The sequence below is a fragment of the Silurus meridionalis genome, chromosome 3 (assembly GCF_014805685.1).
Source record: "Silurus meridionalis isolate SWU-2019-XX chromosome 3, ASM1480568v1, whole genome shotgun sequence".
NCBI lineage: Eukaryota > Metazoa > Chordata > Actinopteri > Siluriformes > Siluridae > Silurus > Silurus meridionalis.
Window position 1 is genome coordinate 15,339,521 of NC_060886.1, and position 12,917 is coordinate 15,352,437.

The window sequence follows — 12,917 nt, forward strand, 5'->3', positions numbered from 1 at the left end:
AACACATTTTCATCTGCATTCTTTATTGCTCTCACTTGCAGCACATCCTTCCCAGCTCGGTCCCTCTGCCTGGCCAATCGGTATAAATCTTTTTCTCCTTCCTTAGTGTCCAACTTCACATACAGCTCCTCATATGTCTTTTCCTTGGCTTTTGCCACATCCCTCTTTACCTGCTGCCGCATCTCCTTGTACTCCTGCCTACTTTTCTCATCATTCTGTCGATCCCAATTCTTTTTGCCAACCTCTTTCTCCTTATGCTTTCCTGCACTTCCTCATTCCACCACCACATCTCTTTGTCTTTCTTTCTATTTCCAGATGTCACACCAAGTACCTTTCTAGCTGTCTCCTCTATTACTTCTGCATTAGTTGCCCAATCATCCAGCACCTCTTCACCAACACCAAGCCCCTGTCTGACCTCTTCCCTGAATTTCACACTACAATCTTTCAGTTTCCACCATCTAATTCTTCTTTCGGACCTCACTCTCCTCCTCTTCTTCTTCACCTCCAAAACCATCTTACAGACCACCATCAGATGCTGTCTAGCTACACTGTTCCCCGCCAACACCCTGGCCTTATTCCCTTTCCAATTGGTCTCCTAAACACACAACATATCTTCCTTTCTCCTCTCCATCATTTCAGCTATCTCTCTCCCTTTACCAGTCATAGAACCAAAATTGAATGTACCCACCTCTCCTACACTTCTCCTTTCCCTGCTGTCTCTATAGATGTCTTCTTCCTCTCTTTTTTCTCCTTCGGCCAGCAGTAGCCCAATTTCCACCGGTACCCTGTTGGCTAACAATACCTGTGGCGGTCGTTGGTAACCCGGGCCTCGAACCGATCCAGTATGAAATTCTGATTTGTGATCCACATGTTTGATTTGGCACATGTTTTACGCTGGATGCCCTTCCTAATGCAACCCTCCCCATTAATCCATGTTTGGGACCAGCACTAAGAGTGCACAGGCTTGTGCAACAGTAATGGCTGGGTTGAGCAAACCAACAACTAGATAGCTTAAAAGAATTAACTTGAAAACATAAAATCATTGAAAAAGATTTAATAACAATCATATATATTTATTTATATATATATATATATATATATTTGTTTCATTACAGTTACAGTAGGGAATAAGCATTAAATATCAACAAAAGCCAGTACAAAAAAATCTCCACTTTCGGATATGGTGTCTCAAAACCCTGTAGCCAGAATCTTGTCTATTCATTTTCCCTCAGCTAATTTATTTACACAAATGTGTGCTAGAATCGGCCACAACAGAGAATCTGATCATTGTTTTACAACAACTAGAATTGCTGAACTGTGGCCAGATTTTTCTTTTAATACAATAATTAAATGTTTCTGTATCAAGGATAAATGGCCTGATCTTGCTCATACCTTCCACACTGCTGGGTGCAAACTCCTTAATATATAGTATTGTATAATATATAGCATTTAGACTTTCTCAAAAATGTAATATTGCTTCAGCAGTGATTAGTTTCCCTATGCAAGCCCACTGTGTCTAAACTCTAATTTCCTCCGAAAGCATACCCTTCCCTACTGGGCTTAGGCTTCAAATATGAGCCAAGTCTACATCAGGAATCTGAACCTAATTAAAGCCCCTGCCATTATGGGTTGGGAAAAAAAAGATTGAGAGCCAAATATTGCCTGCCACTGTTTTATGTATTTGCACTTTACTGTATGTAGTCTTGTATTATGTTAGGTATTGCATCACAGTCCTTGAAAACTATGTTTCACTCCATTGCTGCACTGTATGGACAAAAGTATTTGGACAGCTGACTTTTCCAGCAAATATTCCCCATACCTTACTACAAAGTTGAAGTCACACAGTTTTATAGGACGTCTTTAGATGTGGAAGTATAAAAATTTTTCTTCAATTGATCCAGATGCAAACCTGTTCCAGCATAACATTGCCCCTGTGCACATAGTGAGCTCCCTAAAGATATGGTTTAAATGATTTGGATATTGAGGGTCTGCAACAGAGTTCTGATCTCAACTTTATTGAACTCTTTGGAATAAATTCTAATGCTGACTGCACCCCAGGCATCTTCAAGCTACTTCAATACTTAACTTTTCTAACGCCAAAACCACACTCCAAAATCTATTGGAACATCTTTCCAGAAAAACTGAGGTTATTATAACTTTAAATGGGCCCTACATGTGAAATGGGATGTTCAAAATGCACACAGAATCATACGGTTAGGTGTCCACAGACTTTCCATAGTGTATAAAGACCAAACAATAAAAACTCATTTGGCTTGACTTGACTTGACACCACCCAGTGGTTTTTAAGATTTATTGCATTCTTTGTATATTAGTGCATTGGATACGTAAGGGTTTTTAGGTGTTTGTTAGAGAGCAGGGGGTTCCTTAACGTCTTTAAAGTTTCTACTTGGAAACTTTTCAAATAAGAAATCACTCTGTTCTAGGGCTCTACATAAGGGTTCTTTCGTCAATGGTTCTTTCAGAGAGACAACCAACTTTTTTTTTTAACCAAAGTATCTATTGAGCTCGTTTTTCCTCTGGGAAAGCTCTCAATAATATTTTTCCTGTACAACACACTCACTTCAACTCATAAAGGGCTGTTAGCTGCTTAGTTGAAGTGAGTGTGTTGGTAGCAGTGGAAATGCTGAAATGTGCAGTAAATGTGTACTTCCCAACACTGCAGAACCAGTGCTGGTAACTTGTGGTTTGGCAAAATAATCATGTGAACACAGGTTTCCTTCAAACCAAATATAAAAGTTCAAATGGAAAGAATTAAAACATTTTGGTTGGAGACCTCCATGTTATTCTTTGGTTACCAAAAAGTTTCCCAGATAATTGGGAAGAGTGGTGTAAATTGTCCTCCTCAAACATTGAATTGTCTAGTCAGTGTTATAGATTTAACACACAAACAACAGTGGGAATTAACTCAAATGTTAAAAGAAAGAGTGATTTAATAATTTTAATATGTAGTTTTTTCTTAAAAGTAAGCCAAAGTTCAGAATCCAAGAGGAAAAATAATTATGATTTAGCAACATGAACATTTTTCTGTAGAAGTTTCAGTCTCTAATGATTTTGGCCCACACATATTTACAACATTGCATCAGTTGATTAAAGTTTAAAGGCAATCATTTATTTGAGTGATTGATAAACTGCTAGAGACTGAAACTGATACTGAGACAGAAAATGTTTACTTTAAGTTATTGTCAATAAAGGTTGTTCTACCTGTTACCAAATTATAGGGTGTACGAAATTTCTCAACCTGGAATTTTCCAACATATTTAGGTTTGCTTATTTTTAAAAGTTAGTGACCACAAGACAGTTATTTAGATCCTAATAAATAAAAAGATAGAACTGAAGGGGGTGTACTTTATTTTTTCCTTGGCCATTACTACTGTACTTCAAAGCATGTCACAACTTCAAAAGTCATGGTTACTGACTAAAGAAGTAAATGTAATAACACTGCAGTTGAATTTTTTGCAGAATTTCAAAAGCTTAGTGGGAACTGCAACTTAATATTATCTTGTAATTAGTACATTTTTTAAACACAATGAGTATCTCAGGTGAGATTGATATTCATATTACTATCAAATTCATATCACTTAAGATTTTTACTTGTTAAATATTTATGACTTAACATGAAAATTATGTCAGGCTGTCCTGACACATTGCTGGTGTGTTTATAGAACATCTTACTGTTCTATGTGGCAGACTGCTGATCTGATGGCATGCTTTGCGAAAGAAAATTTAACCTTAAAATGATTTTCAAAGTAATTTAATATCGGGCATGTTTGCAAATGTATAAACAGACACAGGCAGACAGAATACTTTTCTTCATTTACTTTTGAAGTCATAATATTAATGTGAGTAAAGCATAGGTCAATTAAAATACCAGTCTGGTCTTAACTTGCTCGGTGAGGTAATTTTTAATGAAGAGTGTTTTCTTTTTTAGCTTGAGCTTTGATTATGTGTGTGAAGGGAAAAACAGTGCAATGAATCAAAATACTCTAAACACAAAAAAACAGTTTTCTTAAATCACATGACGAAACCAGATCCACATCTAATATGATGGGGGTGATGAAACGGACATAATGAGAAAATGTGCCAAATGCAAGTCTAGATTTGTTTGTAGAGTGTACCAGCACGTACATGGCGATACTCGCAAGCATACCACCTTCATTCCTAGCTGATAACAGTTCACCCCAAACCTTCTAAAAGTCCAAATTTGCATAGAAATAAGTTTTGGATCAGGAGATGAACAACCTATAGCAGAGTCACCTTCTTGACTCTCATTAATCAGAGTAAATGAGCACAACACCCTACTCAGCAGTGAGACATTTCATTTGGAGACAGGTTCATACTTACCCAAAAACAGCACATGGTGTTTATTGAATAAGGCATTAACACTGGAACAGAATTTTTCCATTTCAATCACATTACCATTTTTCTTTGTTTAATGCAGTCAACTTTGGAACTTCTGGCACCATCCATAAACAATTATAAACATTACGATTAAGCCTCATTTGTACATAATTCAACAGCAACTTTAACTTACCGTAATTTCCGGACTATTAAGTGCACCCAAATATAAACCGCACCCTTAGGGTTTTACAAAGATTTTTATTTTGAACATAAATAGCCGCACCTGTCTATAAGCCGCAGTAAATTGAAACTAATAAACTTTACACAGGCTTTAATGAAAGACAGTGTCTGTTACACGGCTTGTATCTAAACAGTAGCCTACCAAGAATGTCATTGTTCACTGTCTTCCACAACAATTTCTCTCTCGAGTTTATCTTTTGGCATCGTTGTGCGTTTAAAACATCGGTGAAGCTTTTATCCAGATGCCGTGCAGTCCGGAAGGTGGAGTGAGTCCGGAAAATACGGTAGTTGGGGCCAGGGAGGATAGGGTGACATCACAACCGGGAAGCTATAAAAGCAAATGGGATGGAGACGACGATAGCTTCTGCAATGAAAGGAACTGCTGCAGGGATGCAGGGAGTGTGGCCTGGAGACTCTTGGAGACTCCTCAGGGAACCAGGGTTACATATGTAACCTAGAGACATTCCCTTTCAGGAACTTGAGCTGCGTCAACAACGCTTTGGGAACAAGAGTACACAACTGCCAGACTGACCAGTGCCTGCCTAGTGTAAATGGGCACAGCTAGGCCGAAGGATGAGGGAGCCAGGAGTGGCCCTAAGGTCAAGGCTGTAGAATCTGAGAAAGGTCAGTGGGGTGGACCAGCCCGCAGCATTGCAAATGTCTTGGAGAGATGCACCAGAGGACCAGGCTTTAAAGGCCACCACACTCTCAGTGGAGTGAGTTCTGTCCCCAAAATGTGCGGGGAGACCAGAGGACTTAAAGAGAATGAGCCACTAAAAGGTGCCTGCTCAGCAACTGCTCAGCAAGCAGAGTACGATAATCCGCAATAGCCGACACGTAAGCTTTTAGGGTGGAAGGAGACAACCCTGTGGCAAACCGACCAAGCAGTTAACTGGGAATTTTGCAGCATATGACCTCCTAATAGAGGGAGTTCTGGATTGGAGAATAGTCTCCATTATCTCGGCAGAGAGACCAGCGGCTAAGAGCTGTGCCACCTTAGGGGCCACATCCAAAGCCTCCATTAACTCTGGGTGGGTTTGAACCAAGGTGCCCCCTGCCTGAGAGAGAAGATCCCTCCTGGGAGGAATCTTCCAAGGAGGTTGCTCTAGAAGGGCTACCAGGTCTGCAAACCATGGTTTGCCCAGCCAACACGGGGCCACCAGGAGGAAACAGACTCCATCCCCACAAACTCTTTCCAGAACACCCAGGAGCAGCGCAACAGGGGGAAAGGCATATAGGCGCAACCTCGAAAGTACCTGTACCATGGCATCCAACCAAAGAGACAGCTGTGAGGATAGAATCGATCCAAAAAGAAGACAGTTGTGCCTGCTTAAAGGTCGAGTCCCACACTACACCTAGGTAAGTGGTTTCTTTGTACTGGAGAAAGCACACTCTTCTTGCCGTTTAGTCTTATCCCAAGTTTCTTCATGTAGGCGAAAAACGACATCTCGATGCCAGACCACCAAAAGTTCAAATTGAGCTAGTCAACTAATCTCCGAAATGGTTCAGAATGCGGAAGCCCCAGAGTCTCAGAGTGGCAAAAGCTGCATTAATACTCTTTGTGAAGATGCGGGTCGAGAGTGCAAGGCCGAACGGAAGGACCTGATATTGTTTAGCTTTGAATATCCATCATCTATGAATGATGGATATGTGGATGTAAGCGTCCTTCAGATCTATCGTGACAAACCAGTCCTTGAATCTGATTTGGGACAAAACATGCTTGAGGGTGAGCATCTTGCACCTGAGCCACATTAAAACAGATCATAATCATAATGATGAAACTTACAAGAATGAACAAATGGATCAAGTGAGGAAAAATAAATATATCAGAGAATGAACAGAGCACAATGTAGCCCAACTACATTGTATTTGTTTATTTTCTGATTTGTCAAAAAGCTTTCTAGAAAAAAAGGTCCTACAAAAGTCTTTAATTCAATGGTTGGCCAACAGCAGCTCACAGGTAAAATATTGCCCAACTCACAAGGAAGCTTTCAGCATGTGCAATTACATGCATTTCAATAAACAATTGATCTGAACAATTGAACTTTCAAGAGCTACAGAAGTAAATTATTAAATAATAATTCCAAAAAACATGACTTATTAAACAACTTTCAGCATGACCTGGGTGAATTAAATTTTTCACAGACACACTACACACTATGATAGTAGAACACCTGGGCTATAAAAGAGCAGCCTGAAAAATATGAGTCTAGATGGCAGAGTTAAATGGCAATAACAGGAGTTCACTGCCAAAAATATTTGCATTGGTTCAGCCACATAGACATAATTAACACTTTATAGTAAAATGTTAATACATGAATAAAGGATGCAAAAACATATGAGCAACTAAGAAGAGTTCCTCAGAGTTTGTCTGAAGGAAAGCAACCTACAGCTTTCATATGCCCCTGTCAAACTACTCTTACACAGTCTTTACACAGTATCATACCAAACACTCCGACAGATGTTTATTGACCATTTTTAGTGTGTAAGGAAAATATCCATACAGGATGATAACGAACTCAGAACACAAATGTTCTATAACTAAACTGTTCTTGAACAACTCCTACCTTACGTTCTTTGGTATTTGATTGATGTATCCTGCCTGTACATAGAGAAGCATAGTACTGGTTTAAATACACCATACATAAAGTTTAGAAGGTGGGCAACATCAATATCACAGGAGAAATCATACAACATCAAAGCTTTGCTTGTTTCACCTGCAGAAGGTTTTAGAGAGAAAAACAAACTATCATGAAATGATGTTTGTTACTTCCACCACTAACACAACATGAGCTAGGAGTGATAACAGTTTTACAGCTAAGGTGTTCCAAGGAATATGAGTGCATACATTAAAAGCTTCAAAACCATTTCTTGTCTCATATTACACTGTTAAAAGAGCAACAGGTTTCAACAGAAACAACAGAGCAACGGTTAAGGAGATAGAGCAGATAGAACATTTGAGAAAGTAATTTTGTTCTGTCCTAAATTGAAGAGATTGAGTGTAAACATTTGGATTTCCAATGTATTTTATTGTGGATTGGAGGGGATGGGGTTGGGGGGTTTTCAGTCACCACAAGCAAAAATCCACCTGTTTAGTATGATTTTGCATATCAAGGGACTATCATAAGTATATATTGCACATCTTTTTATTTTAAAGTCTTTCCAGTCTTGTTTTCCCATCAAAATCTTAATAGCTGAATATGTTGACAAGGTTGTAACTAGAAATAAAGGATTTACTGAGTATCTGCAGCACTTTATTGTTCCTTTGTCTGGATTCACTGCTTGCTTTTATTTTAACATTTAGATTTTAAACACCATTCCTTTTTTTCTTTTGTGTCTCTTTGTTCTCCTTTACTGTGATCTACCACTGACCAATTTTTAGTGACAGAATATTGTTTGTCTGCTTTAGGAGATGACCTTGTATGCACAGATCATCCACACTCCAGTCCATATTCAGATCTTACGTTCTTTAAATTTATGGTGAGTTGTGTGACCCACATTTTACACACAGACACACACACACACACACACACACACACACACACACACACACACGCACACACACACACATACATATATATATATATATATATATATATATATATATATATATATATATATATATATATATATATTTGGGTGTGCTTAATAGTCTGTAAATTACAGTATATACTGTATGTGTGTATATATATATATATATATACATACAGTGTTTTTATTTTGAACATAAATACGCCGCACCTGTCTATAAGCCGCAGGTGCCTACATTGAAACTAATGAACTTTACACAGGCTTTAACGAAAGACAGTGTCTGTTACACGGCTTTTATCTAAACAGTAGCCTACCAAGAAAGTCATTGTTCACTGTCTTCCTCCTTCCTTTCACAACAATTTCTCTCGAGAGTTTTTCTTTTAGCGTCGTCGTGCGTTTAAAAATCACCATCGGTGAAGCTTTTCTCCCGATGCCGTGCAGCTCAGAACACAGGAGAAGTGAGTTTTTTCATGCCCGGTTGTTTCAGCGTGACGAATGATTCGCATTTCCTGTAGACAGTCCGAGTGAGCGGCAGGTCAAACGTCAGAGGAACCTCATTTCATTGGTTCACTTTAACTCGTTCGGCAATTGCATTGGTCTAATGTTATGGGGTTCAGTTTTTTGGCTTGAAGCTTGTGAAACCGGGAAAAAACCCGGGAAAAATCGATAAATTGGCCGCTTCGTTGTTTAAGAAGCATGGAAAAAAGTAGCGCCTTATAGGCTGGAAAATACAGTGTGTGTGTGTGTGTGTGTGTGTGTGTGTGTGTGTGTGTGTGTGTGTGTGTGTGTGTATATATATATATATATATATATATATATATATATATATATATATATATATATATATATATATATATAAAATAAGTTGCATATATGGAATATGTGTGCCTGCTCCCTCACAGACAGTTTGAAATGATCTAGTGTTTCAGTTCCCTGACGTTTCTCACATCTAACATAAAATAAGCAGAAACTGTCTCCTATTTTTAAACCTTTTTTAATCCACAGACCTAGATACTGTCAGTTTAAGATATTGGTTTACAGTTATTACTTTGGTAATAAGTAATACTTATTCTTAATATATGGAATCTGTTTATCATTTTAGTGTATTTTTGCATCTCCCACCTTACTTTAAAAATTATACACTTAAATGATCAAATACCAAAACATAAGCAATGTACCCAGGAAGCTGTCAGGTAAAATATCAAGTCAAATCCAGAAGGATTACGAACACTAGTGCAATAAATAAACACATGTGCACGTTCCAACAGGTTGACATGTTCTTCTGAAGAAATGTCAGTATTTACCTGAAGGACATGGGACACTCCTCTGAGGACACCAGTGTACACATTCAAGACATCGAAGGATTTCAGGTTAAAAGGAATAAATGAGATATTGACTTTATAAATAGAAAATAGAGATGGAGACCCACACTACCACCTGTTACCTACATGCGATGTCACCGTGATTTTAAGGTTATGATCTCTGACCTCTATAATCAGAATGTTCTCTCGAATGGAAAGTTTGAGTAAATACTCTAACAAACATTAAAACATGAACAATTAAAAGATGAAACAAATAATGGGAAGTGTTATTTGGATGTAAAAGGACAATTACATGTCTATGCCATTTTTGAGGAAATAAAAAAAGTTACATATCAAATAATTGTATGCTTGTGTTGTTCATGTTCATACTGGGAGAATACAAATAGCATTGATTTCAAAGATATTTGTATTCTCCCAGTATGAACATGAACAACACAAGCATACAATTATTTGATATGTAAACTCTGGCTGTTAAGATTAAAACTTGTACCCCCTACATGAAGGGGTTAAAATCTTTGGTTTCAGGTAATTGTGTGTTCAGACCATACCACTGGTATGCCTGCACTAATACAATATTGCCACCTACTGCATATCTTTGGAAATGTAATGAAAACATTGGCATTGTTAGGTGACCAAACATTTGGAGGCCATTAAAAATTAGTTTATATGTTTTATTTTTGAGAGTAAACAGCCTTTTCAAATATCCCTATCTAGCAGACTAGATTAGACTACATCCTATCTGAACCTACCAGGAAGAATGAGAATTAGAATGAGCTGAGGCTAAATCAACATTATTAGTGCATGCTGACATTTAAAAAATGCTGATATTTCACAACATCCCCTAGTCAATCACAAAATGTTCACTCAGGTGTACATGCTACTGCACGCCAAGCATTCACTAGCTTACCATGGCACACTGACAGCTACATCAATATTCACACTTATCCAGCTCGAAGGTTTACTCTGCCATTCATAACATCAAACCTCAGCAAATTTTATTACATGCCAACTAGAGCTTCCTGTCCTACAGCCTTGCTTCGGTCCCCCACTGGTATAGGGGAAGGGTGTCTGCATTATACACCCTGTGATTTTAACATTTCACTCATCACCTCCCTTTGGTAGAGGCATCAATCATCACACTTTCTGACATTGATCAGCTCCACAGCACTGTACAAATTCTGTAAAATGCCACATTTCCATTTACAATTGCAGGAAAAGTTCTGTAAAGTATTAGACATGGTCAGATCATGGATCTCTACCCTGTATAATTGATTATAGTTAACCTTCAGCAAATACAGTTAGTTCAGTTACAATATTTCCACAATGGCATGACAAACCACCTATGGATCGTTATTCCTTTTCATGTTACACTTCTTCAATAGTGGACAAAAAAAAACCTGTAGTTTCCAAAGAGATAGAAACTGTAGATAAGCAAATTTATTTTTCCATGGAGCAAAAACAGTGGGTATTTCAGCAGTTCCTTAAATAACAAAAACAAGTTCAGCTCATCATCCATCTTATCTAAAATCAGGTTAGTACAGTGTACAATTACTCATGTTTTACACACATTAGAAAAGTATTTCAGCTTTTGTCATGCATTCAAGTATAACTATTTCTATCAGACAAACTAAGAAACCAATGCAGAATGGACAAATTTTAGGTGATAAAAATGTATATAACAAAATTCAGAATTGTGATTGATCACTACAATTTTATTAAATACTGGGGAATTATCATCAGAATCAGTATACGTTATTGATCACCTACGCAAATTGTTTATGTACAGTATACTATAGCCAAAAGTAAAGTAAATTTAGAAATATAACTTATTTACAAAAATTTGCTCATAAATAAATGTAAATATCATTTATTAAGCAGTGTACTCTTGTTATATTTTTTGTCATATTTAAGCACAGGGTTTTTATTTTTTATTTTTTCAAACACATTCACATTTTCCTTTAAACTCAGTAGTGAGTTTCACATAATCTTTTTTTTTCCACGGGACTCCCACTCACTGAGCATATAAGAAAACAGAATCATTTCAAAGGAAAGTTATGCAATATTAACCTAAATTTAGCTCAAAATTTAAACAGCACCCTATGCCAAAAAGGGCTTTAGAGTATTTTTTTTAAGAAATAAAGGATATTCATTACATGATGAACAACATCCCCAAATAAAAAAATAATGAGGATCATTAAAAATGTATAAAGAACAAACTCACAATCATGTGACCCTCTGACTTGTGACAGGGAAGTGAAAGCTGTTGAACACTGGAACAGATTAAAGTTATGGTATCAGACATGAATATTGCGTATGCAGAGACGTTTATTTTTTACTTCTCTAATTTAAACCACTGCCTCATATGACTGATCATTCATTTATACTTCTTTATGTCATATTGTTAGGTCTTATCTTGGCCCAGTAATAAAATGTACAGAAGAAATTCTACTTTCCTGTTTGCCTTCTTAGGTGTGTTTAGGTGCTTAACACAGGTGTAAACCTATATGAGAGTCACACATGCCAGATGCCATTTACTGTTAAATAACATTCTGCAAGAGGTCTTACAACAATAAGATCTACCCAACTACAAAAGTTACACTGTTCTCTTCACTCTTAATCTGATCTCTGCCTGACATTTAATATGGCTAAAAGAGATCAGTTGATGCCATGGGAACAGTAAAACTACCCATCTTGGTCAGGTTGTTTTGGGAATACCATATTCCTACTTGATTTTATGTGCAGGTTTTGCTACAAATCAGATACAAAAAAAATATTTTTTTTCACTACACAAGGACACGCTCAAACCTGATAGTGGTTTTATGATAAAGGATTTGGAAGCCTAAAGTGTTTTTTTTTTTTTTACATATCAGAGATGGAAGAAGTGTTTAGAATCACTTGGATGCCGTCTTGTGCTTATGCACATACATGCTGAAACTTATGACACAGTGATACATGATACAGCAGATTAATTACTTATTTGCCAGCTCTATCTTGACAAACTTTCCCATGGATAGCAGCTAAGAATGACAAGGGAGCCTGGCATTAATTCAGCAAATGATCTAAGATCTTTAAGATTCAAAATATAATTGTGATATGTACAGGAACCAGTGTTAAACCCAGTGTTGGATGAAGAACACAAATTATGTAATTGAGTTAAATTAGTAAATAAAATATTACTCCAGTAAAAGTGCTCCCTTTAAACTTTTACTTGAGCAAAAGTACAAAAGTATTTGCTTTCAAATATACTTAAGGATCCAAAGTATGATTTATTATGGTTATAATATTCCTATTATTATTTTTGTCATAAGACTTTTTGCTTAATCAATTCAGTTTATGTCAAAAGGCTCTAATGTTACTCTCAGCACACCAGTCTATTAATAGAATGATATAAATTAGTCGAACACTGATTGATATCTATTGAGATTACCGAGCCCAAAACCTTCTTTTCAACTACTTAAAAAATAA